We start from the raw sequence: 26,869 nt of genomic DNA on the forward strand, positions 1-26,869 counted from the left end.
GCTGGATCAGACATCTCCAAGGTCATTCACTGCATCCTGGACCATTGCCAGACATCTTGATTTTTGTCTTGTCACTGGACTTCAATGGCTCAGGAAGAGAGAGTGAGGTTGATGACTTTTTGATTACCTCCTTGAAATATAATTCCTACTAGTCAAGATATCTGTGATGTCATTGATCCTTTTTGAAAATGAAGAACAAAGAACAACAACTCTATTGTCAAATTGACCTTTCAGAAGCACAGTTCAGGTCATATGACCCACCCTCTCCCCACTCAATGAAGTATTATATACAATTGAATCAATTTCCCTATACAATGGAATAAATTCCATTGGCTCCTTACCACCTCCAGAATGAAATATGAAATTGTGTTTGGCATTCAAAGCCTCTCATGACCTAGCACTAAAAAGATAGGAACATTTCTAGTTTTTTTATACCTTATTCATCCCTATAAACCCTGCAATCCAGTATCATTAGCTTCCTTGTCACCCCTCTAACAAGACATTCCATCTCTCAGCTTCAGGAATTGTCACTGGACATCCGTTATACCTGGAATGCTCTCCCTTTTCATCTCCATTTCCTGGCTTCCCAATTAACAATCACAACTTCTACAGGAAGTCTTTCCCAGGCCTTCTTATTCTAGTACTCTATTCACCTTCTATGTTGCCCCAGTTTTACCATGTCCCCTCCAACATCCAACTTTATATCATGGCATCACCTCCCTGATGTCTTGGTCCTCGTTGAGAGTGAAGGACGAACAATAACCTTTGAAAGTAGGAGAGTTGCTCCACTGGGGACCCAACTAGAACTGGATAGTTGAACAACATAGCTTCCTTTCTTTTTTTTCCCTTTCTTTTCTTTTTTCTTTTCCTTTTCCTGAGTGCCTTCCCTTCCAGATTATTTTTTTAAACAAGGTAAAAAAAGTCATTCTCTGTTTCATTTCTTACCTAATTTTAGACTGCTAAAGACCTTAGTCTGCAAAGATCCAGGTCTCCCACCACAACCAGGACAATCTGCAGTCATCCTGACTTGCCACTGGACACAGATGACTCTGGAGGAGAAAGTGAGAGTGGTGACGTTGCACATGCCTCCTTCACTTCAATCTAATTCACTCATGTGTTATGGTATCACCTCCCTGAAGTCATGATCCTCTTCAAAAATGAAGGACAAACAACAATCCTCTTTTATAATTTCCTGTATCTCCTATGTATAACTTGTCTGTATGACATATCAGTCTCCTCTGCCTAAAAGGTCATATTGTATTTGTATTTCCAGTTCTTAGTACAGTGCTTGGCACATGCTTGTTGATTTACCTGTTGACTTGATTGATCTCTTCAACTTATTGTTTCTATTATGCCAAAGTCTGTTTATACTTAGCTTTATTCTTTGTTTGATAATTCTCAATTCCCCAGGTATCGTATTGTTTCATGACTCTGTAGTCATAGAAAGTCATTGGTAATATGTTAGTATGAAAACAAGAGGCCTTTGTTTTCTGAGAGAAGTTTGGAGTCATTAAAAGAACTTTTCAGTTTCTCAAAGGTAATCCAATTCCTTCTCTAGATGGCCTCCAAGGTCCCTTTGAGCTCTAAGTCTGTGACCCCATGATCCTCTTACTCAATTCTAGGAACTAGTCACAAAATAATGGGATATTTACTGCTTCCTGAAGCATTCTAGTTCATTTCTGGATATCTCCATACTCAAACACTTAGTATTTTGTCCATGGTGACCCTTAGGTCATCAAAAGGATAGCAAAGCACAGAAAGAGAATTCACTGGTTGTCTGGAAACTTCAGTTTTGAAAAAATGAATCTTAAGAATACAGAATGGAGATTTGGCTCTGACCAGATCTATTAAGTGGGACTGAGGAAGAACCAGGAGAGTAAGGGGGAAAAGGGAAGCCATGCCTACAACTTTGAGAAGGTTTTAAGATCATTCAAAGTGGAGATAAGACTGGAGTATTGGTTCAGGCTGAATTCCTCCCTCCGTGCAACAAAAACCAATATTTCTCATGGTCACCTTCTCATCTGTTTCCCTTTGTTGGTCTTTATTTCTCGTTGGCTCTGACTGTCTTTGACCTAACACCCAGTTGTCTGGACTCCTATCAACTTGAGCCCTGTTTTTGATTCTCTTCACCCCCCAGCTGGAACCTGGAGCCATTCAGTCTCTGGGCAGAGGCCAGAGGCATTTCTTACATACTCATTACCAATCAACTCATAATAATTAGCTCTAGCTATAAACATATATAAACAGAATCATTTAGAAAGGAGTACAGAAAGCAACAGAATGTGAGGTGCTTTCATCATCAGAATAATCAAGTTACCTTTCTCTTCTGTGGCTGAACAACCCAGATCCTTTATCTTTACCCTCAGAGACTCTTTTTGATCTGTATATGCAACTAGACCTTGCCTCTCTGAACTTCTAGGTCTTCAAAACCTTTATAACAGTAGAATATCTAAAATGAACCCAATTCTCTAAGCAGGTACTGTCTTGATTAATTCCTGAAAATGAAATATATATATATACATATATATATAATATATCTACATAATTTATATATATATATATATACACATATATATATACATGTATATATACATATATGTATATACATATATATATATATGTATGTAATAGGAACCTTAGAGCTCTTGTAGTAAAGAACTTCTTAACCTGAGATTCACACATTTATTTTCATTACTTAATATTTTTATTATTTCAATATATTTGGTTTCCTTTGTAATCTTATGCATTTTATTTTGTGCATTTAAAAACATTATTCTGGGAAGATATTGACTGGCTTCACTTGATTGACGAAGGGCTCCAGTACATCAAAAAAAAATTAAGAATTCTTCCAGGAGTGTACTGTAGCCTATTGGTAAGAGTCAATTGTTAAGAAATCAGCAAACATTATAAATCAGAGGTTGACATACAATTTCATTTATTTATTTACTTGTTTGTTTGGTTTTGGTTTGGCCATTAAAACATTTATTAGCATATCACTATTTATTGTTCAGTTGTTTACAGTTGTGTGCCACTCTTTGTGACCCCCTTTGGGTTGGTGGTTGTTGTTGTTGTTGTTGTTGTTGTTGTTGTTGTTGTTGTTGTTTTAATAGCAAAGATGATGGGGCGGTTTGCCAATTCCTTCTCCAGTTCATTTTACAAAGGGGTAGGGGGGACTGAGGTGAATAGAGTTAAATGATTTGTCCAGAGTCACAGAGGCTGTGTTTGAGGATGGAGTTCAAATCCTGCCTCAGACATTTGAGAGATATGATTCTGGGTGTATCACTTAACCACACTCGGCCTGAGGTTTCTCATCTGTAAAATGACAGAGGGGTTTGGATTCAGTGGTTTCCAAAGTTTCTTCCAGCTCTATTCCCGTGGTCCTATGACCGACCCTATCCTGTTTCTAACTATGGAGCACACTCCCTATGACCACAAAACTTGAATCTGTTGCTGACTATGCTCGATTTGGTTAACAGGAGAAAGTAGAGATGAGAAATTTGTAACGGTTTAGAACAAAGAAAAGTACATACTGACCTGGTGCTTAGGGAACCTCTCTAGAATGAGTTAACAGCCATAACTCACACTCTAAGAATTGCTGCTTTTGCTGACATAGAGTGATGTAACCTGGGAAATATTTTAAACAACATAATTCTCCAGACTTCACCTCCTTGGCAGCAGACTTGTTCTTGTCCCTTCCCAGGTTCCCTTTATATATTGTCCTCCCCCACCCCCATTAGAATGCAATGGAGGAAGGAACCGTCTTATTTGCTTATGTTTGTACTCCCAGCATTTACTATAATGCACACAGTAAGGGCTTAACATATACTATTTATCTATCTACCTAGGTCTGTCTATCTAATTTTTTGTCTTCTGTCTATCTATCTGTATGTTTATGTATGTCTCTATATAGCTGTCTGTCTATATCTATCTAGCTGGTTAATACTTTCTCTTTCTTTGTCTCCTCTGTCTCTATCTTTTATTTTTCAGTATCTCTATCTCTGTCTCTTTCTTTGCCTTTGTTTCTGATTCTGTTTCTGTCTCTGTCTCTCAGTGTCTCTCTCTCTCTGGCTCTGGTTCCTCTGTTTCTTTGTCTTTTTATTTCTCTCTGTTTCTCTCTATCTGTCTCTATCTCTCTTAATTGCTTCCTCCAGCTGTCTCTACTGGGGCTTTGGAGTATCCTCAACCAACCCCTGCTTCTCAAAATCACTCACTTACTTAAGAAACATTTTTTACTTGAAATCACTCTGGTTCATACCCTCCATCCTATAACTCCCTGGTATTTATTTATTTTTTATTTATTCTTCATAGAGACAACATATTATATTGTATAGGAAACTGTCCTCAGAGTCAGCAAAACCTGAGCCCAATTGTCACTTCAGACATATAGGCACAAGGCTATATGACCTTGAATGAGTCCTTTAACTTCTCAGGTCTGAGTCTTTTTTTTAACTCTCTAAGTGGCAGAGAAAGTGCTGGTCTGCATTGTTGGAGGAAGTTTGCTCTTCTGACAATTCCTTAGAACAATAAAATCCCAATTCCATTCCCCATTTTTTTCTCACCCAGCCACCCCCTGAAAAACTCAATGAGACCAAGGATAGCTTCATTTTTGTGTCCATATCTCCAACATCTCAGGGCTTAACCCTCAGTGGATACTTATTAAATGAATGCTTGGTGATTGATTGATTGCCACATCCCCAACTGAGTCCTGTAATTTCTTTGGATAATATGTAGTTTGAATCACTAGAAAGTTGAGTCATACTTGCAGAGACAGAACTAGCAATTCTGGCTTCTGGAACAGCAGCAGGCCTGGAGCAAACAGCGCAAAGCCAAGCAGAAAATTAACCTTGCAATGCATAATGTTAAAACAATGTGAAATAAGTAAGACAAATTTCAATAGTAATGATACATGGAGCTACTAATAGTAGCTTAAAACTGTACCAAGAGTTCTGGTTACTAGTTGCTATAGAAATTTGTCTTACTTATTTAATATTATTAGCTATTAAATGATTAATAGTTTGAATGTTATATTGTTAACATATTATCACTATATCATATTATCGGTCATGCTAACCTATTAATAACTTCAAACTGCACGAAGACTTCTGGAACATTACAGCCTTGATTGTTTAGTGCCCCTATTGTCCCATTCTAATTGTAGATCTCCATTTTCCTTATACTGTTTCTTAGGTTTCAGTTAAGGGACATCTCTTCTAATCTCCTCACCAAGCTCAAGTCTGAATTGACATCCCTTCCCTCAGCCTCCTCTCTCCTCTAACTGGAGGGCTAGAGGATAGAGTACCAAACTCTTCCCATTGCCTGCCTTTGTGAAAGGTAGAAACTGGACTTTTGGACTCACTTCATTGTATCTGTGCAATTTCAACTCCATGGATCCTTGCTTTCCTGCCTTATTTTGTATATCTTTCCCTTTCCTTGTTAGATTGCAAGCACCTTGCACAGTGCCTGGCACATAATAATTACTTTATAAATGTTTATTGGCTTATTGGACTGGAGAAGCCAAATTACTATGTAATGCTGATCTGATTTGTCTTTATTCTCAGAATTTTTTTAATGAGGTAACTAGGTGGTATAATAAATAGATCATTAGTCTTGATATCAGGAAGACTTGACTTCATAAGTAAGAATTCAGCCTCAGACACTTACTAGACATATAGTCCTGGGCAAGTCACTTAATCCTGATTGCCTCAGTTCCTCATCTGTCGGATGGATTGAAGAAGGAAATAGCAAAGCATTCCAATCTCTTTGCCAAGAATACTCCAAATGGTATCATGAGGAGTTTAATATTAATTTGGAATTTACTGGGTATTTGGCTCCGAATTAGATATATCATGAAGAATCTATGGAGAAAACAAACTGCAAAAGCCTTAAGTATGGTTATCTGGCCTTATTTAAAAGCCAGACTGGGAGTCAGAAGAGGACTGGTATTAAGTTCCACCATAACACTGACTAATGGTGTGATTATGGGCAATCATTTAAGCTCTGGATCTCAAAGGTGTTCTCTTTAAATGGACATTACAGGATTATAGATTTAGAGCCGGACAGTACCTAAGTAGTCATCCTGTCTAACCCCTTCCATTTTTCAATCAGGAAACGATGAGGTTAGGTGGGATGACTTGACCAACATCACATAGCCATAAAAATCTATGTAGTGCCAACGTGAGGCTGTTCTAAAGTAATGAGATACTGGGTCTTGCAATCATTAAGGCACTAAACATGGTGGTTAGTTTAAGCTTTAATAGCTTAAAACTCCACTAAGACTTTGGGGACACCCTATAAAAATGTCACCTATTATCGTTATAATTCTGCTCCCATTTTATAACTACTCTCTCCCTTTTTTCTACCCTCAGGCCAAGGGCACATAAGCATCTGCTCCACATCAGAGAAGCAGAATTCCCCCACAGATTCTCATGAACCCTTACCAAGGAAATAATGAAATGGGTTAGAGCAGATAGTATTGCTTTTAGGCCCAAAGCCTGATTTCCTCGGGACTGGTAATTTTTTTTCCCTGAGGTTCTAAAAGCAGTTCTTATTTCAAACAGAAAACCGGCAAGCATTTATTAAGCACCTATTATGTGCCAGGCTCCATGGTAGCTGCTGGGAACACAGAGGCAAAGAATGAAATAAGAATGAATCACCAATTAAACCATCATTTTATCCTCCTTGTCCTGGATTTGATCCGAATGTGTTTCTCCCTAGCAAAATTCCAAATACTTTACAATGTTTAAATGGTCATTGAGCTTTAGAGACAGGAACATACAATGGGATTTAAATAGTCATTTGCTTATTAGTTGATGAACAATTTTTTAATTTGTCTCCCTCTCCCCATGTCTGCCAATAACAACGTGTTATGATTACTTACATCAGAAGGCTATTGGTTAATCAATCATCAAGTGATGTCCCTTATCATACGCAAAAACGCCATTAATGCTATTTTATATAAAAGCTTACCTAAGTGGATATTTGAAAAAGCAGAGCCATTCAATCATATTGGGGCAGATTTTTGGTTTTTGCTGAACACACAAGAAATATGTTCTTACTAATTAAAACACCCAGTGACAAAGAACACATTGGGAATGTATTGATGGAAAAGATAGTTGAAAATGTCCCAAAATATGTTCTTTGGTAAGAATCAATGATAAATATATTTATTTAAAGGCAGCTGGGGGAGTTGCATCTTTAAATTTAGTGTTGAGCCCAAGCTGCTCCTAAAAAGAAAATAAAAATAAAGAGCCTGTGAATAATTTTCATTTCCTATTTTGTTGTTTGTTAAGAGTTTCACAGCTTTTTGATATCTTGAGTTGTTCCAGGCTGGAGATATTTCCCCAGTTCTCACAATATACATCATTCAGTTTTCTAAGTAGAACTTATTATTAAATTTTTTTCATTTCCATATCTGTTCAGCAGTCTTTATGCATCTTAAAAATAGAATAAAATCTCTTTCTTTTAAAAATAAAAATCCCAATAAACAGCCTTGAAGGAAGTCATCTCATTTTTGCAGCATTAGATTGTTCTCTAAAATCCCAAATACGACTCGGATTTACCACTAGCCCCTGGTTTAGTCACTAGACTTTTATGATGCCCCAGGCTACCTGGTAGTAAAAAGAAGAAGACACTGTCTCCCCTGTTAGGGATAGGAATGAATAAGTTTTAGTAATAGAGATTTAGGTGAGAATAGCTACAGTGGTGTCAAGTACCTGGACAGATGTACTCTTTCCATCCCAGTAGAAATGGAGAAATTTTCACTCAATTATGAAAGGTGAGCTCTTAACTTTACATAATATTTAAGCAGCTAAGTTTCCACACATTCTACTGTTCAACTATACTACTTGCAGTTCCTTGAATGCATCATTCCACATGAGATCTCCATGTTCCATGTATGGAACATTGTCCCCTCCCCTCCACCTCTTACCATTTCTGGCTTCTTTTAGATTCAGCTCAAATCCTACATTCTACTAAAGGTCTTTCTCAAGCCCTTGAACCACCAGTGCTTTTCTAAAGGTGCTTTCCATCTAGTCTGTAAATATCCTATAGATTCCTGGTTATTTGGTTGTTGTCTTCCCCAGTAGGATCAAGCTCCTTGAGGGGCAGGAATTGTATTTTTTGCCTTTCTTTGCACTTTAGCAAGGCAACTTGGTGACAGCCGATAGAGCATTGGACTTAAAGTTGGGAAGTTCAAATTCAGTTTCAGAAAATTACAACTTTGTGAATTTGGGCAAATCATTTAATCCTGTTTGCCTCAGTTTTCTCATCTATAAAATGATCCAGAGAAGGAAAAGATAAATCACTCTGCTCCCTTTGCCAAGAAAACCCCAAATTGGATCATAAATAATCAGATATGATTGAAACCACTGAGCAACAACATATTTTGGCACTTGGTACAATGCCTAGCTTAGAGCAAATAGTTAATAAACACACGTAGACTTTCTGATGATTATGAAGTGCTTTGCAAACATTAAGGCACTATGTGTTATGTGTTATCATTTAATTAATTATCTGTACTAAATAGGCTCAGTTGTCCCTGTACTATTGAAGGGCTGAAAGTGCTTTAATCTGTGCTTTTAAATGTCTTTACCTTGTAAAAAAGCCCAAATGCCCTCACCTTAGTTATGCCTCTTTACCCTTGGGGGCCATTAGCTGCCAAACTGAACTATGTCTTGCTACTGGGCTGTGATGATGCTGAAGAAGAGAATGAGACTGATGAATGTCACTCAAATCCAGTTCACTTGAGAGTCAAGACATCACCCTCCTGATGTCATCAGTATTCTTCAAGAACAAAGGACAGCCAACAAAAAGACCACGATGTCACTCAATGAGAAAATTGTCCATTCTTATATTGCGTAAATCCGCCAGATAAAGAATCCCTAAGTTCCATTACTCTCTTGGGGTGTTAGATAGAATGAGGACATGGCTAAAAGAAACTGGAAAGAGAAAAATAGTCTTGGCCGTTTCTTTGCATTAGAGATGCAAAGATGTCGATGAATGAAAAGGGGATTTCTAAGTCTATCCCTGGTCATGAGACAAGAAATCATGCATCCCCTCTGCAATGTGCGTCAAGAGAGGCGACCAATTTAGATGTGTGAGGCACTACATAATCCATAGGAATGGGCTCCCTGCTTTCAAGTAGCTTACAGGCTATTTTAAACAGACCCATATGGATACACAGACACATATCCATAAAGCAGAGGTAAACAAGGCATAAGAGAAAATGGGAAAAGATAAGGGAAGCTAGATCTGAAAACATCGCTTCTCTGGCTTTCTGGGGAGATGGCAGAAGGAGAGGCCCTCAGGAAACATTTCAGGGATTCAATCTAGGGATATCCTGAGCACCAGGAATGAAAAACACAGGGTCTCTAATCTTCCCATTTGAGTTACATCAAAGAAGTTTTTGAATTCTAGGTTATACATAATCAGACTAGTCGATTTGCTATTCTCTGTACATGTCAATCCTTCTACAGCTTCAGAAGTTGTACTCCATACCTCTATCTCTTAGAATCCCCTATTCCTTTTAAGGTTCAGCTCAGGTCCTAATTTCTACATTAATCCTTTCCTGCTACGTGTTCTCAGTTGCTATTCCAGCCTGAAAAATTACTTTTATCTGTACATATTTTGCATGTGTTCAAGTTGTTTCTCCCCATCAGAATGTAACTTCCATGAGAGCAGCACAATTTCCTTTTCATTATTCAATTCCCAGAATTCAGCACAGGGCTTTTTATATACTATAGCAGGATAGGGACCTCAGAGGCTACCTGGTCAATAGCTTCTTTTCCTACTTAAGGAAAGAGATTCAAAGTTGTTAAGTGAGTTGTTAATGGTAGTGGGTAAATGATTATGGAGGAATGGGAAAGGAAGGGGAAGGAAATGGAGAAGGGAAAGAAAAGGGAGAAGGGAAAGGGAGGCCAAGGAAGGAAAGTACAGGGAGGGAAGAGAAGGGAGATGAGGAGAAGGGAGGGGAGGGGAAGAAAGCAGAGAAAAGGGGAGGGGAAGGAAGGAGAGAAGGAAAGGGAAGGAGAGAAAGGGAGGAAAGGAAAGGAAGGGGAGAACAAAGGAGGGAAGGGAAGAGGAGGAAGAGGGGAAAAAATGGGAGCAGGAACTCCTGCCTAGCTTCTCCAAAGCATTGGAGAAATGGGAAGAAAAGCCTTTACTGAATCATAGTTTAAAACTTAACTATACTACTTGCATGCAAAAGTCACTTAGTATTCCCCAAACTCTGGATGTTGAATAGGCTAGGAAAGCAAACTCAGTGATAAAGGATCAGCAAATATAGCTAAATCTTCTTGTGGACTTATCCATTCTGTGCCCATAAAAATCTGACATAGCTTAAAAACAAAAACTTGTTACCACAAGGATTTCTGTTGAACGAGTCTAATTTTTCATATTGGGCTGTTACTTAAAAAAAAAAAGAACTGAGACTAGTCTTTTAATTCAATTGGATATAGCAAGAATCTATAACTCCCTGGCTTCCAATATTTATAAAAATACTAATTTATAGTTACTTATAAATATTTATATTTATATGTTTATAAAAATATTTGTATTTACAAGTATATATTTATATTAATAAAAATCTAGTGTCAAGTGTTTTTGTAATTTTTTTCCCATCAAGAAGGGAAGTGTAGGAGTTTTCATACAAACAAGTATGCCAGCTCCTTTATAGGTATTTTTTTACATTTTATATGCCTTAATATTACACAAATATTGAGCTTTTTGATTCTGTCACTGTCTATTTTGTCTCTCTTTTTTATTCTCTCTTTTTACAAAGGTCTGATGATTAAATATATATATATATTCATATATATGTGATATGTATATATAATAAAGATTTGTAAAATAATATTATATATTTAAAGAGGATGTATGGATAATTCAAAAGTTGGCAAATGGAGGTTGATCTTTAGAGATTATAACAACTCAGATCTCATATAGCTGTCTTTAATATTTCAAAGGAAAATTTGATAATCAGAATGAGCTTTGAGTTGGCATTTTTATGATGATGCAAATGAAACCCTGGAAGCAAACTTGCCACCAAAAAATTGGACCAATGTAGAGACTCTTTCCCTTGCAAATTACTTAAAAAGGTACAATGTAGATAGAAACCTGACATCACTTATAAATGGTCATAGGGATGAAAAGCTATATTGACTATATAAGCAAATGCATACATCAAATCTAAACCTAAATATAGAAATATGGAAACATATGTGTGACTTGTCAGGCACAGGAGGGTAGAAATATGTGACACATGTGAATTGTTTGTTGGAAGCTTATTTTATTTTCTTTTTCTTACTTTTCCATCCTGTGTTCGTTCAATGTGGCAGCTCTGCTCTTTGTTTCTTCACAGTAGCTACATTTCTCACCCTAAAAGCATGTTTTACTTGGGACAGAGACATATCCTGCAGTTTTAATAACCAACAGATGAATTCTTACCATAGGCCATAAAATTGGATTATCATTCTGTTAGGCAGAAGGTTCTTTGTAACCATGAACACTTAGCTTCTGACCTTGAAACAGGAAGGTTTATATATGTGAAGCTCTAGACACTGGAAGCCAGAAACCACTTGCAGACCAGTATACTGTGGTTTAACAAACTAAGATGGTTATTTAGAAGGAACAGATACAACTTCAACCCTCCTGGTATTATTCTAATTTGCCCTCAAATCTCCTGCTGATGAGTTTCTGTCCCCCACAGCTCAAGAAACTTCTCTTGAGAACAAAATACAAAAAAGTTAAATAAACATTATTGGGCTGCCTGAATGGTCTATTTCCTTTTTGGCTTTGATTTAAGGACATCTTGTCACAATTCAGACCATTAGGATAAAAAGTAAGCCATGAAGTATCAATTCAATTCAAGTCAATAAGCATTTATTTAGGGTCTAGTATGCAATATAATAAAGTGTGTGTGTTTTTGTACTATTAAAGTTGTACAATGGAAAAACATGTGCTCTGCAGTCAAAATGGTCTTGCATTCAAATTATTATGTGAGCACTAGGTAAACTGTTTCACTTTGGGGAGAGGAAGTGCTGTTGTATGAGAAGGATCCTGGGATGAAAGTAGGGAGGACCAGGATTCAGATTCTACCTCTTCTATTTATTATGTATCCAGGAGAAAAATCATATAGTTTCTCTGTACCTCAGTTTTCCTTTTTGTATAGTGGGGATAGTAATATCTGCAGTGCCTATCTTTCAGTGTTATATAGAACAAATTAAATAAGATATGTCAAGATATTTCCAAACTTTAAATGGCAATGTAAATGTCAGTTATCATTTTTCTATAAAGAGAAGTAATGTGTCAAAGTGGATAGAAGGCTGGCCTCTGAAAAAGGAAGGAACCTGAATTCGAGTACCTACCTTAGATAATATCATTCAATCTCTCCATATTTCAGGCATCTTTCTGAAACAATAATTTATAATAAATGAATGAATGAAAAAGAATTGAACACTTACTATGATGTACTGCCTGAAACAACTGAACAGGCAACTAGGTGGCCAAATGGATAGAGTGTCAATCCTGAATCAGGAAGACCGAAATTCAAATCTGCTGTCAGATACTAACTATATAACCTTTGGACAGTCACTTTATTCTATTTGCCTCAGTTTGCCCATTTGTAAAATGAACTGGAGAAGGAAATGTCAAATCACTCCAATATTTTTGCCAAGAAAACCCCAAAATGGGATGATGAAAACTCTGACATGACCAAATAGGTTGAAATGAGGGAGTGTTGATCTGCTTGTTAAGAGGATTTCCTGACTGGAAGTTCCCTATGCCAATGTTCAATTCAGAGAAAAAAAACAAAACAACTCTGTCAAATGGAGGAATGGGTCTATATGTTCCCCAAGCATCCTTTTAACTCTAAGTCTTATGCTTTTAGTATCAAAGAAAGAATTAGAATTATGGAAGGTAAGGAAGAAAGAGGGTGGAGATACAAAATTATTGCAAGGCATCTCTGAATCCATACATATAGCAAACATTTTCATCCATTTTTCTCAATAATTCAATCAATCAATAAGCATTTATTAGGCGCCTACTATGTGCCAAATACTATGTGTTATGCAAATAAAAACAAAGAATAAAATACTTTTTACTCTCAAGGAGTTTCCATTACATCTGATGCTTATTATAAACTACAATCACATAGGAGTCCATGATGTTTCTGGACATAAAGGATTTCTAATAATTGGAAGTATAGGAGATCATCGACCTAATCCAAGCCGCCCCCCCCCCCCCACACACACTTTCTTAGGTGAGGGAACTGAAGCCCAAGGAACAGGATTGTTCCACCCAGACAATAAGTGCCAGATCTGGGATTTCAACCCAGTTCTTCAAATCCAGTGCTTACTATTACTCCAGTAAATGCCATAAGACAAGGGACTGGATTCTATTGACAGCTGAAGTCACTAAAAGGAAAAATGTTGAATCAACTGGACTTGGTGATTGGTCAATAAGGAAAGACATGGGAGTAGGCAGAGTCAGAGGTAATTCCAAGATAATGACTCTGGATGACAAGAAGAATGGCTATTGTCATTTCCAGAAACACAAGAATTAGGCAAATGTTCATTTTTAATGGGGAAGACCAGACATGTCCCCAGATTATCCAGAATTCAGAGGAATGATAGTCTTAATAGTGATAATGGTGGCTTTAAAGCATAGAACATCAAATTCTCTTAAATGAACCAAAGATGTTTGGCCTGAAAAAGTGAAGAATTGGAGTAAGGGTAGAAGAGAAGCTGTCTTCAGGTATTTGAAGGCTGCCATGGAGAAGAGGGATTCACCTTAACCTGGTTAACCACAGAGGGAAGAATTAAGAGGAAATGAGGAAAACCCTAAGAAATTGATTGAAATTTGGTGTCAGTAAAAACTTCTTAACAATTAGTGCAGTTACTTGCTTTTATGTGGATAAGTTTCTCCCCTACTTGAAAGTTTTTTAAGCAAAGACTGATGACCACTTGTCAGGCAGGCTGCAAAGGAAGCTCTGCATCATGTAAAGTTTGTAATTCCTTTTGAGATGTATTTTAGTTTTGAAATTCTGTGACTGTAAAGCTCCCCTGCCCAAGAGAAACAATACAGACTTTGGCTCAGCATCAGTTGGACCAAAGACGTCAGATCCAAAAGGTATGTACAGCAAAGGCTTCCATTGTCTGTAAAATCATCAATCTCACCAGCATGAATAAATGAATGGAAAAATATTTAAATGCTTACTCTGTGCCAGACTTGGCTTAAATCGTATTTTAAAATTTGTGTCATCCTATTTGAGCATAACAACAAGATGATGTAGGCATTGTGGGTATTCTCTTAATAAATGAGGAAGCTGAAACTGGAGGAGGTCAAATGACTTGCCCATGTTCATATACTAATATGTGAACTTAAGTCTTCAGGACTCCAACTTCAGTATCTTAGCACTTTAACACACTGACTTTAAATATTTAATCGAAAGGAAAAACACACACACACACACACACACACACACACACACACACACACACACACACACACACACACACACACACATTCTACAGCACAATTGAGAGCTTGGCTAGGGAGCCAGATAGGATAACTAGGCTAAAGTACTACCAGTTGGGGGAAGAGCTGTTTGTCATTTTATCAAAGCCAGGTGTTACAGACTCCCTGCTTCCTCCAATGTTGGCTGAGAATGGATCTTGGATGTCAGCCAGCTCAGCAAGACATGACCAAGGTGATACCAGCTGCTTTGGGGGAGAGGACTTTGAGAAACACCTGGGTGTTGTAACCAGCCCATCTCAATGAGAGGTCAAGCTTATTCTGCAGCCTGATGATAGGCAGCTTAAGGATGAGATTGTTCGTGCCAGCCTCCCAAGGGATGGCCATAAAGCCAAGTATGTTTATCTTCTTTGCTCAAAGTCCTTCAGAGTCAAACAACCCACTTCAGCTTTTACTAGAAAGGGATGGCTCCGAAAGAAGAGGAAGAATAAGATTGTGTACGTGTGTGTGTGTGTGTGTGTGTGTGTGTGTGTGTGTGTGTGTGAGAGAGATACATGGGTACAAAATACAGAAACAAAAACAGAGTGATTTTGTTGTTGCCGAGAGATAGAAACAGAAATAAAGTCAGAGAGACAGAGATATTAAATATATATGCACATACACATAAATACATATATAATACACATGTAAAAATTACATAAGAGAACTTCACAGTTTCTCTTACTTTCTTCAGCCAATCAAGTATTTATTAAATATCCACTATATACCAAACACTACGCCAAGTGCTGGAGAAACAAAAACAAAGAATGAAATAATCTGTTTACCAGGATTGTATATTCTCATTGATGTAGCAGAATGTTGGACCTGCAGTTAGAAAGACCTGAGTTCAAGTTCTGTCTCTGACACTTATTTAGTAGATGTCTCTTAAGAAGTCACTCAACCTCTCTCATACTCAGTTTCCTCATCTATAAAATGTGGGTAATAGTAGTACCTTCCTCATGAGACTATTGGGAATAAAGTAGTAAGCATAAGTAGTAAAGAGCTTTGCAAACTTGAAGATAGATAAATGGATATGTATTCATATGTGTATATATATGTGTGTGTCTGTATACATGTGTATATATGTATAAATATATGCTATATACATATATTATTATTATTTTATCATATATTAAATTTTTATTAACAATAAAACTTATATTAAAAATAAACAGAGGCAACTACTCCCCTTTATCTAATAACCAGAGCTTTGATTTATAATTCCTGAATTGCCTGAGACTCCATAAACATATTCCTTTCTGATCCTGCAAATATTGTTGCAGATGATTCAAAATTATTTACCTTAACCAACTCAGCCACTTCTTTCAGTGTGAGTCTAGCTTCTCTATTAAAAAGAAACCAATGGGAAGCATATCAAGGATCAGACAAAAGAAGATTGCTAACGTCACTATTCCAAATATACATTGCAAACGTTTAGCATTTTTCAGTATTTGGTCCTTAAATATCTTTCACAAAGTAGAACAAAATTTATTTTTTTCTCATTTGGGAATTTTTATGTATCTGATATTGAACAGAGAAGAAAGTTTCTTAAATCTTAGTGATTCTTAAGTGTTTGATTAACTATTCATACCCAAGAAACCAAGTGGATGAAAATTGCCTATTATCTGGAATGCTGAATACAGGCAAATGAATTAAATAGAGTTTTTCTCTTAATACACACACACACACACACATACACACACACACACACACACACACATATATGTTTTTACTTATAGGATACATGTCAGTTTTCAGACACCCAAATAGACAATGAGTTGGGCCTAACATACAATGGAGAGAAAAGGTTGAATTGCTTTTGGAAAATTATCAATTTCTTCTCCACAGGAAAAAAAAAGCCTAACTTTTTGATACCAAAATTATTCTAGTATTACTTATGGGTACGAGACGAGAAAAATGATAGTCTATGAAAAACTGAAATTAAGAATCACCCCCAGGGGAATGGAGAGAGATTCGTGGGTACAATGCATTACAAATAAGGAATTATGAAGTAGCAGGTTAAAAGTTGTTATCCTAGAAATATAAAACAAAAATGGGAATAAAGTGGGTTGGTCAAATAGTAACAACAAGAGACAACTAAAGGATAATTTGGGTATTACTTTCTTACATTATTACATTTTTGATGTCAGAAACCCCAGATATACAAGATATGCCTTCTTTGGTCAATTGATGAGAAGAGATGTCAGAAACATACTAGATGGTCAGACATGAATGGATTGTGATCTTCATTAAAAGGAACTCCCACATTGATAAGATGACATTTGAATAATCCTAACAACCTGCTGGCCTACATCTAATTTTACCTAATATAAGAGGATTGAAGGTGAATTTATTTATTCAAATTTTTTTTTTTATCCCTGGAAATCACTTTAATTTTGTACAATCCTATTAGGACAATCCCACTTCTCAACCGAGACTCTATGCTTTTTAGTATCCAGTGATACAGAGTCATATTAAAAGGATAGAAGCTTTGATCTGTCACTTGCTTGATGGGGAGAAGGATTCCCAATAGGAAATCCTAGTCTCTCACTGCATATTTATTTAGGGATGTGTTTTGCCTAATGTAATAAACAAGTTCCTGAGAAAGTTTTATATAAATCAAACATTCTATTCTAAAGAGTATGAATTGATAGAGGGAATTGCTTTATCCAGGCATCAGTACTGTGTTCAATAAGCAAAGCAGCATTGAATTAACTCAGAAGAAATATAAGATGTGCGAAGTTAGAGAATCCACTCCAAATGTCCATAGGACTATTTGTATAGCAGAGCATTCCGAGCTTATAGTGATCTGATCAGCCACAGTCAGACACACTAACTTCACTCTAACATAGTAATGCCATTTTGGTCCTCCTTGAGAACAAAGGACAACAACCAACCAATCATATCAGTGAAATCACAGGCCCAATCCCACCCCTAGCTGAAGTATTATAAGAAAAAAAATGGAGGATATAGAGTAGAAAATGGCAGAGTTCCCATTACCACCTCCATCAAGTGATTTTTGTTCAGCTCCCATAACTTGCAACACTCTATAAGGCCATATTGTCTGGGAGACTTTCTTCTCTCTCACCATTAGAATGAAAATGTTGCAGAATAACCAGAAAGGAGGGCAGAAGATGGCCTTTCTTAGATCTTTTTCCTCCTTGCTGCAGAAAAGTCACTAGATTTTCAAAACTTCCTTGATCTCCTACTACTTTGATGTAGTCAGAAGTAGACTATTTCTTCCCTATCCCCTATAAATATCAGATATTTCCTACCTTTTTGTGTTTGCTCAGTATATTCCCTGAAATATCATCTAAGTCCAACTCAAATACTATCTTTTCCACTAAAATTTCATCTAATTCTTTGGAAAATCATCCCACTTCTCTGGACCTGTTTCCTTATCTTAACATGATACAGTTAAACTAGACTATTGCAATAGTCTCTTCACTGGTCTCATTGTTTCAAATCTTTCCCACTCCAATCCATCCTCCATTCTCAGTTTTGCAAGTGATTTTCCTGAAGCATAGGTCTGATCATCTGATCATGTTTGCATTCTCATTCTCTCTCTCTCTCTCTCTCTCTCTCTCCAGCCTCTAATGGTTCCTTATTACTTCCAGATTCAAATATAAATTCCTCTATTTGGCATTTTAAAATCTTCATAACTCAGCCCCTTCCCACTTTTCCAATATTTTACTTTACTCCCTTTCATGCATTTCTGATCCAGTGACATTGGCTTATTTCTGTCTCCTGAATAGGCACTCCATCTCCCACCTCTGTGTCTGTGCTTTCTCTCCTTCATGTTTGGAATGCCCTTTCTCCTCATCTCCATTTCTCACTTCCTTCAGGACTCAGCTCAAATCCCACCCTCTGCAGAAGGCATTTCCTATCCCTCTCTCACTGTTCATGACTTCTCTTAGATGCCCTCTTATCAACTTTGCATATATCTCAAATGTACTGAGCTATTTACATTTTGTCCACACCATCAAAATGTGAGTTCCTTAATGATGAGAACTGATTTTTCTTTTCTTTTCTTTTCTTCTCTTTGTATAGTCAGTGAATAGCATGCTTGCTGACACACAGTCAATGCTTAATAAATGTTTGTTTACTGACTGACTCTAAATCTAAGTCCATGATCTTATCTATAAGTCTACTCTCAATGCAAAGAACTAAGAAATAAGCTTATGAGGTCTCAGACATTTGTCTTCAATGTTCCTATTCCAATGCCTGTGTGTTCATTTTCTCTTAGTCCCTTTCTCTGCTTTTGCTTGGAATCAGTATCTCTCGAGGCTGCCGCATCTGGTTCGGGGACTCTGACTACCGGCGGGTGCATGCTGAATGCTACAGTCATAAACTGCTAAAAATTACCAACATTACTTATTCAGTATCGTCAGCTTCTCTGCCTCTGATGACCCCGTATTATCACACTCTGAAATTAGAAACCCTGCATTTGCAATTTGACTGTGTTGGATCTGGATCTTCACAACATGTAGTTTGTACAATAATAACACTCGGAGATCTTTCATTTTTCTACAGAAATTAATTGCCTAAACCACAATGATTTATAGTCATACTGAACATGATTATTAATTTTCCCAATGATTATACCTGTGGGCGGCAACAAATCTACTCATGATAGACCTGGCTTCGCAATTCTGCTAAAAAACTAAAATGTCCATAAGGTAATAACAACTAATTTTTACCTTAATCAACTTACACTTAAAAGAATTTAATATAGGGCACTTGTGCCTTGTGGGGAAACTTGCCTGAAATATAAGGTGCTGAGTTATTTATGAGAATAATTATATATTTGTTACTCTAGTTTGTACTGGGAAATCAAGATCTGAAATTAGACTGAGGTGCATTAAAAAACATAATGAACTCAATGGAATTGTGCATGCAAAGGAACTTTTGCACTAAGGTAAATATATAATAGGGAACAGCCCACATTGGTTGTGAAAGTGGATCATTAAACCTTACTAAATTGTGCCGGCTGTTTTTTTTTCTCCCTTGTACCAGTGTCTATAAATGCTGTCTTTGTTAACAAGAAGGTAAGGTGAATGATGTTAAGGAGGGAGATCTGATTCTTCCTCATTACTAAAATGAAAATTAATTTCTACAGGCCTTGCTCTTGCTGCCCAATGAGTACAAGTCTTGATCAGTCTCTAATAACACTGGTAAGAATCTTGAGGATGTCAAACTCAGATTGGGTCTCTTAATCATTTCTTCTCCATTCCTTCCCTGATTGTGGGGTGGTTGGTTCATTTATTCCAAGAATTCCACACCTATACACCCCCCTCTCCTTCTTTGCACTTGGGGGGACAGGCTAGAAAGAAGAGAAGGCTGTGATTATTGGTTGATATGCAAAGCTTATATAATTCTGTATGTTCGCATCCCAGAAATATTTAAGTCTTTTTTTCCATGATTAGTGACATTATGCAGTTATGCAAATAATCTGTTATATCTAGGCACATTATGCAGTTATGTAAATGATCTATTTCATTTATATTTCCCACAGAGTTATGGGTAGGAAAAATGTTCTCCCACATCTCCCCACACCCTGGTTTTTAATAAGTTGTGGACCCTTTTTGTATATTCCTGCTTAAGGTTTCCATGTTGATTTCCAGTCACCCTTTCCAAGATAGAACTATAATCCTTTGTGACTTAATGGTCCACTCCCCTCCACCCTCACCTTCTTTAGCTCCTTTTACTCATTCTCTCTCTCTCTCTCTCTCTCTCTCTCTCTCTCTCTCTCTCTCTCTCTCTCTCTCTCTCTCTCTCTCTCTCCATCCTCCTCCTCTCTCTCTCCCCTACATACATGCTGAAATCTTCCCTTTCATTAAAGAAGTTCAATGAGACTAAGGTTCTTTGTTGGTCCATTTTCTTATTTCTTAAAGCCTAAAGAATAAGAGTTAAGCAAATTATTAAGGAGCTTCTTTGGAAAAACCAAGACCATGTGAAGGAAGAAAAATCAAGATGCGTGATTTTTCCCATGACCAATGAAAAGCCAATGGAATCCTTCTTCAGCAATGGTGTTTAATAGAAAGGAGAATGGACCTTCCCTCTGTAAATCAAGGTTCTGAGCTCAGTTCTAGCCCTGATTGTTTAAGACTATTCACTTAGCCTCATGGGACTTCCATATATATGTCTAAAACATAATCAGTGATATCTTGCCTTTTCCTTTCTCCATTCATTTTCTAACAGTTCCGTGGCTATAAAATTCCTTGTAGTTTTTAGAGACATTTATTTATTTTGAAATATTAAGCAGTTAATAAATGCTTTTGGATGAATGAAGTTTTAATTTCATTATTGCAACTAATGCACTAAAATGTTTTCTTTGTATTTCACTAGCCTGTAAGATACCCATACAGCCTGGGCTATATAGGCTCATCTTAGAGATAGAGGAATGAGAGCCTGGTTACAGGCTCCCTGGAAAGAAGGTTCTAACAATATGTATATGGTCTGTTAATAAAGGTTATACTGGATAGTTTCTATAGAGTTTTTCATTTATTTTTTTTTTTTAAATAGCCAAGGACACATTTAATTAGGCCTTTGGGTTTTTTATAGCCAACAAGGGACAAAGAAGGGAGGGGTGAATTTTAATGACAAGGAAAAAAATGCACTTCCTGGGTCTGCTTCTAGCACTAGAGAGCCTATTTTCCAACAGCCTTCTCCCAGATTCTATGTTAAGAATCTACAGGGTTTGTAAAAATTACAACATTCAGTCTTTCACATTTAGCCCAGAGGGAAAAAATTTAAAATTTTCAGGTTTCATCTTAGATCTGGTGCTCTGGAAGTGCTTTCTTCTCTACCATAGCCTCTCTGTCCATCTGTCACTTTTCCTTTTTAGTACTCTTTCTAAGTGTCATTGCTATTTTTTTCTTTATCAAATCCTCAAGAGTGATCATAGATCATGTATTTAAGGGAATTTAAAGATCTAGTCCAAACCCTCTATTTTAGATGAGGAAATGAAAACCCAGGCAAAGTGATTTTCTTAAGTTTATAGACACAATAAGTGGTAGAGATAAGATTTTAACCCAGTTGCCTTCATTATAGCTCTAACGCTAATTCTGTAGTACATGCTACACTTCCAGGGACTATTGGACTTAGTGGATTTCCCCATGTCCACCATCTGATGGCAGAATTTCTTCAAAGAGAGGGGATTCTTTTTAAGAACTTCACAAACACAAGCATTACAATATTCAGTGAACAATAATAACAAAAGAAACCTACATGAAATAGGGCTCTTCTGTAGTGTCTGTCTAGCTTAGAGGTAGTATAATTTGGAGCTAGCCTGGAAGTCTTGACTTATAACACATCTTGTCTCTGTTGATCCTGGGCAAGTAGCTTAACCTCTTAGTATCTCAGACAGCTCTCTAATGAAAGAGAGGGTACCAAGCTTCTAAATTTCAGTGTGCTCCCCTTTGCCTTGGTTTGATGTATTACTGAAGTTATTTTTCTTTCTTTCTTTTTGCTTTCTTTTCTTTCATTTTTTTACTTCTTTTAATTTTCTTTTTCTTTCTTTTCCTTTCTTCCTTTTCTTTTTTCTTTGTTTTCTTTCCTTCTTTCTTCCTTTCCTTTTTTCTTTTTCTTCTTTTCTTTTTCTCCCTTCCTTTCTTCCTTTCTTCCTTTCTTCCTTTCTTTCTTTTTTCTTTTTCTTCCTTCCTTCTTTCTTTCTTTCTTTCTTTCTTTCTTTCTTTCTTTCTTTCTTTCTTTCTTTCTTTCTTTCTTTCTTTCTTTTTTCTTCTTTTCTTCTTCCCTTCCTTCCTCCTTTCTTTCTATCTTTCTATTTATGTTTCTTTCTTTCTCTTTTCTTTTTCCTTTCTTCCTTTCAGCATTATCAATACCCATACACTTCATTCTTCTATAGGAGTATTGTTAAGATCAAAAATTTTTAATAATAAAAACTTTTAAAATGTATGCTCAAGAATAATCAGTATAAAGAAAGTTAAGCAAAAAACCAAACATCTTCAAATCATCTCTATATGTAAAATATGTCTCATTCTGTACCTTCAGCACATCACCTCTCTGCCACAAGGCAGGGAAATGCTTCATCATCAGCTTTCTAAATCATGAATTCTGTCTGATTCATTGACTAGAGTATAAAGGTCTTTCAAAGTTGCTTTCTTTTATATTAGTGTAGGTTTTGAACAAGTGGTTCTGTGACAGAAATCTCCATTATCAGTGAACACTGTTATTGGCTAGATCCTCCAGGTTTGAATAAAGAATTCCCATCAAACTTCTTTTCCCAATCACTTTATCCCAAGGGGCTCTGGTCTGCCCCCAGAGTGTCCTGACCACTAAAAGGTTGAGTCAAATCATCAGTTTTCCTGGATTCCTCCAGTTGATGGTATCAGGTCTAAAGATTTTAACCAGAATCATCATATTCTTTATAAGGATAAAGAAATCTGGCTGATCGGCAAGAATTTATGCAAGTTGATATGCTTAGATGACTGGAAAGGTGGGAGAAACTAACAGCTTGCAAGCTAAAAATTCCATAAAAAAAAAAGAAATGGAGAGCTAAGGCCCAATAGACCAGGTACATACGGCAGAGTTTGAGTTAATATATTTCAAGTTTTTTACTCAAATTTAACCCAAACAACTTGCTGATATGCAATTGTCTTTCTAAACAGTTTGTGTAAATGCCTTTTATTTCCTATGGACATACTATTACAGTGAAAAAGCATGGGAAAGGAATATCCACTACATTTCTGGATCAGATTTTAAAAGGAAGGGGGAGAAATCCAGAAGGGGAGACTAATAGTAAAGGCAAAATGAATGAAAAGAAAAGCTGAGAGAGGTGAAGATAGAAGAAAGAATCAGAGAGGACATTAAATAAGGGAAGAAGAGAGATCTGTTGAGAAAGATCAAGAAAAAAGAAGAACAAAATGTGGAAGGACGAAGCAGAAACAAAAAGATCAAAAAAGGCTTTGAAAAAAATGAAGGCACATGTGAATAATATTTAGTGATAATATGACCCTGGCACAGGATGGGGAGGAAGAAAGAAGAAAAAAGGAGGAAATAAAGAATTAATACACAAGAAAATCTAGTAGATTAAAATGTGAACTACAAATACAAAAATAGAGGAGATAACTAGAAAGTTTGAGGTCTAGAGAAAGACTTAGAAAGAAAGAAAAAAAAATGGGAAGGAAACAAAACCAAGCATAAGAATTAAATAATATAGTCAAATAGTGAATAGGAGACAGGCAGAAATAAAAAGTTAGAAAAAAATTGATTTCTTTTTGTTAGCCATTATCATTACATTTGTCTTTTTAACTTTTTATTGTTGAAAATTGATGGTCCCAACAATACCAATATTGCATACTGTACATCATCCACTGGATTATATTGCATATATAAATCTGGGAGGTATTGGATGAAAATATACCCAAAAGGAAAAGCAGCCTTATAAGTCAAAGATAAACTCCAGTTCGACAGCATGTACAAAAACAAAAAATCATCTATTCCAAATCACAAACCCTTTGCTTGCTAGTGGTAACCAAAGACTAAGTCAGCATTCCTTCTGGGTTTTCCATCTTGCCAAACAGCATAACGAAACCGTGTTTGTCTTTCTGTTTATTTTGAGCAAATTCACTTTTGAATATGGTAAGATGAGTTAGGGTGGGGGAAGTTATATAACAACAGAGTTGCAGGAGCTGAATGTTTTTGGGTCATGGCTTAAGTCAAACAATGATGGCAATGGCACAAACTTGTCAACAACATATGCTAATTATCATCAGATTACAGGATCAAAGATTCAGAGATGGAAGGGATTTTCTAGGCCATCAAGTCTAATGCCTTTGCCTTATATGTGAGGAAGCCAAGGCCCAGAGAGGGGAAGTGACTTTTGTTCAAGACCACACAGGTAGTAGGTAGTACTAGCAAAATTTGACATCAATTCCTCTGACTCCACTATGCCATAAACAAGGATAGAATAAAAACATTTTTTTTTAAATTTAAGAAAATAAGAGCTAGGGAAGCTGGAATCCAACGAAGGCATTATCATGATATATTAGTCCTGAAAAAGATCTCAAGAAGTCTTGGATCTCAGTGCTTATTTAGTATAATAGGATCTCTATCACAATTTAACAGGAATCTTCCCTATAAATACACTGAATAGTAAACTCCCCATTCCTGGTGACATCCAATAAAAGGAAATCTGCTGCATGCTTTGGCAGCTCGTTCCATTTTGAAACATTGTGAGTGTCTAGAAAGCTTCTCCAAATAGAGAACTGAAATCTCCCTACAATTTCTGATCATTGTTGAAGATTTTCCCTTCTGAGGCTAAGCAAAAAAGGCCTCATCCCATTTTCATAGGGCAGCCCCTCCAACACTGAAAAAAGCCATCAGCTCTCAAGGATTCCCAAAGTCTTCTATTCTCCAGGCTAAGCAATCCCAAATTTTTAAATCCTCTTGTGTCATAGTCTTTATTCCCCTCACCAGACCACATCCTTCCCAAAACATGGTAGCCTCAAATGGATACAATACTTTGGAGTAGATCCAGAGCGACAGAGATTATAATGGGATGATCACCTTCCCCTTTATGGATACCATGCCTTCTATAATGAAGTCTAAGATTAAGCTACTTTTCCTTTCTTAACAAAAAATGAACTCACAAGTTCACAGAGTTTGAAGTCAGCAAGGATCTCTTCAACCATCTATTCAAACTCATACTCTGAGTACTGAAACACATGAGAAGAATTCATTCAGCCTCTACTTACATTCTTCCAGAAAAGAGAAACCCACCATCACCTTAGGCAGACCTCCTCTCTTGTCATTTCAGTGTTCTAAAGTCACCTGTACATTTTCAACTTTTACCCAAGTCTCCTAGTTGTGTTTTTGGTTCCAAACAAAGCAAATATAAGCCCTCTTTTACATGACAAATATACAAAGACTTGTATCATATCCCACTAACCCCTGAATCTTAGAATCCTATGTCCAAAGCTAGAAAAGGATTTAAAGCTCATCTAATTTAACTTTGTTTTTTTATAGATTAGGAAACTGAGAGCCAGATCAGTAAAGTGACTTTCCTAAAGTCACACAGATAGGAAGGATCAGAGGCAAATCTTCAACCCTATTCCTTTGGCTTTTCTAAAGTCAGCATTTTATCCATTGTACCAAGCTCTTTTTCTCTTCCCCCAGCTAAGTGGTTCTAGTTCTTCTAACTAAAGTTATATATAATTTTTGGTGTCTTACAGGATGTTTATAAATAAGCCTTGCCTCCTGGATGAAAGTATATGTCTCTTGAGGGCAATAACTATGTGTTCTCGTTTCTTTTAATCTCAGCACCTAGGTTAGTACTCTATGGATTCTGTTAGGAGAGCTGAAGTTTGCTTAATTGCTTAATTGCATTGATGATATTGATGGCAACTTACCCAATATGTAGATTAATCTGTTTATAGCTTTCTTCTCTTTCCATAGATCTTCTCCTTCATTATCAGAGGAATAGTCCCTTCTCTGGTTTATATTTTACAATCATCCCTTTCAGGAATTTTTTTCCCTTTTTGTCTAGGGGAATTAAGACTTCCTTCTCACTTTTTGGAATAAATTTTATTTTAGGTTTAGGATTGACAAAGGAAAGAGAGGGAGAAAAGAGAGAGAGAGAGAGAGAGAGAGAGAGAGAGAGAGAGAGAGAGAGAGAGAGAGAAGAAGAAGAAGAAGAAGAAGAAGAAGAAGAAGAAGAAGAAGAAGAAGAAGAAGAAGAAGAAGAAGAAGAAGAAGGAGGAGGAGGAGGAGGAGGAGGAGGAGGAGGAGGAGGAGGAGGAGGAGGAGGAGGAGGAGGAGGAGAAGAAGAAGAAGAAGAAAAGAGAAGAGAAGAGAAAGAGGGAGATACAGATAAAGATTTTCAGAGAGAAAGAAAGATACAGACAGACAGAGAGTGAGAGGGAAGAAGAAGAAAAAAAAATCTTTCCCAGGTTTTGGCTGGTCAAGATGAAGTTTGCTGTCTCCAAGAATAGGAGGATGTCTTGTGTAGAGCAGGCTCCTTGCCAGATTCCGTTTTGGTCTCATGGGCCTGAGATTTACTGTTTTTAATCTCTTTTCTGATGGGCATTCTAAATACCTGGTCTAGGCAGTGTTTAATTTCAGCACAGCAGGCATTAGTGTATCCATAAATGGGAGTAAGCAGCTTGTTCTCTTCTCTGATGGAATACCAAAAACATGGATAGTTTGGCTCCCACTCTCAATTCTTATGCTTCCTTTCTCTAGTACATAATTGGCCAGGTTCCTGTCCGTTTTCCCTAAGTCATTTTTGGCTTTAATATTTTACCTGCAATTTTTGTCATCTATCTTCCTCTGAGAAAAGAGAGACCACCAGAAGTGATGGACTTTCTGGTAGTTGGGTAACCCATCGAAGAAGAGGTGT

General features: G+C 36.8%; 1 long non-coding RNA gene across 1 annotated transcript; it reads right to left on the reverse strand.

Moving 5' to 3' along the window:
• On the reverse strand, positions 1–26,095 carry LOC141540525 (uncharacterized). Its single transcript, XR_012481570.1, has 3 exons — positions 25,881–26,095; positions 946–1,049; positions 1–178 (listed from the first exon to the last, which is right to left on the reverse strand). It is a non-coding gene; the product is annotated as an uncharacterized LOC141540525 (long non-coding RNA).
• Positions 26,096–26,869: the final 774 nt, after the last annotated feature.

Source organism: Sminthopsis crassicaudata, chromosome 4 (assembly GCF_048593235.1).
Source record: "Sminthopsis crassicaudata isolate SCR6 chromosome 4, ASM4859323v1, whole genome shotgun sequence".
NCBI classification, from domain to species: domain Eukaryota; kingdom Metazoa; phylum Chordata; class Mammalia; order Dasyuromorphia; family Dasyuridae; genus Sminthopsis; species Sminthopsis crassicaudata.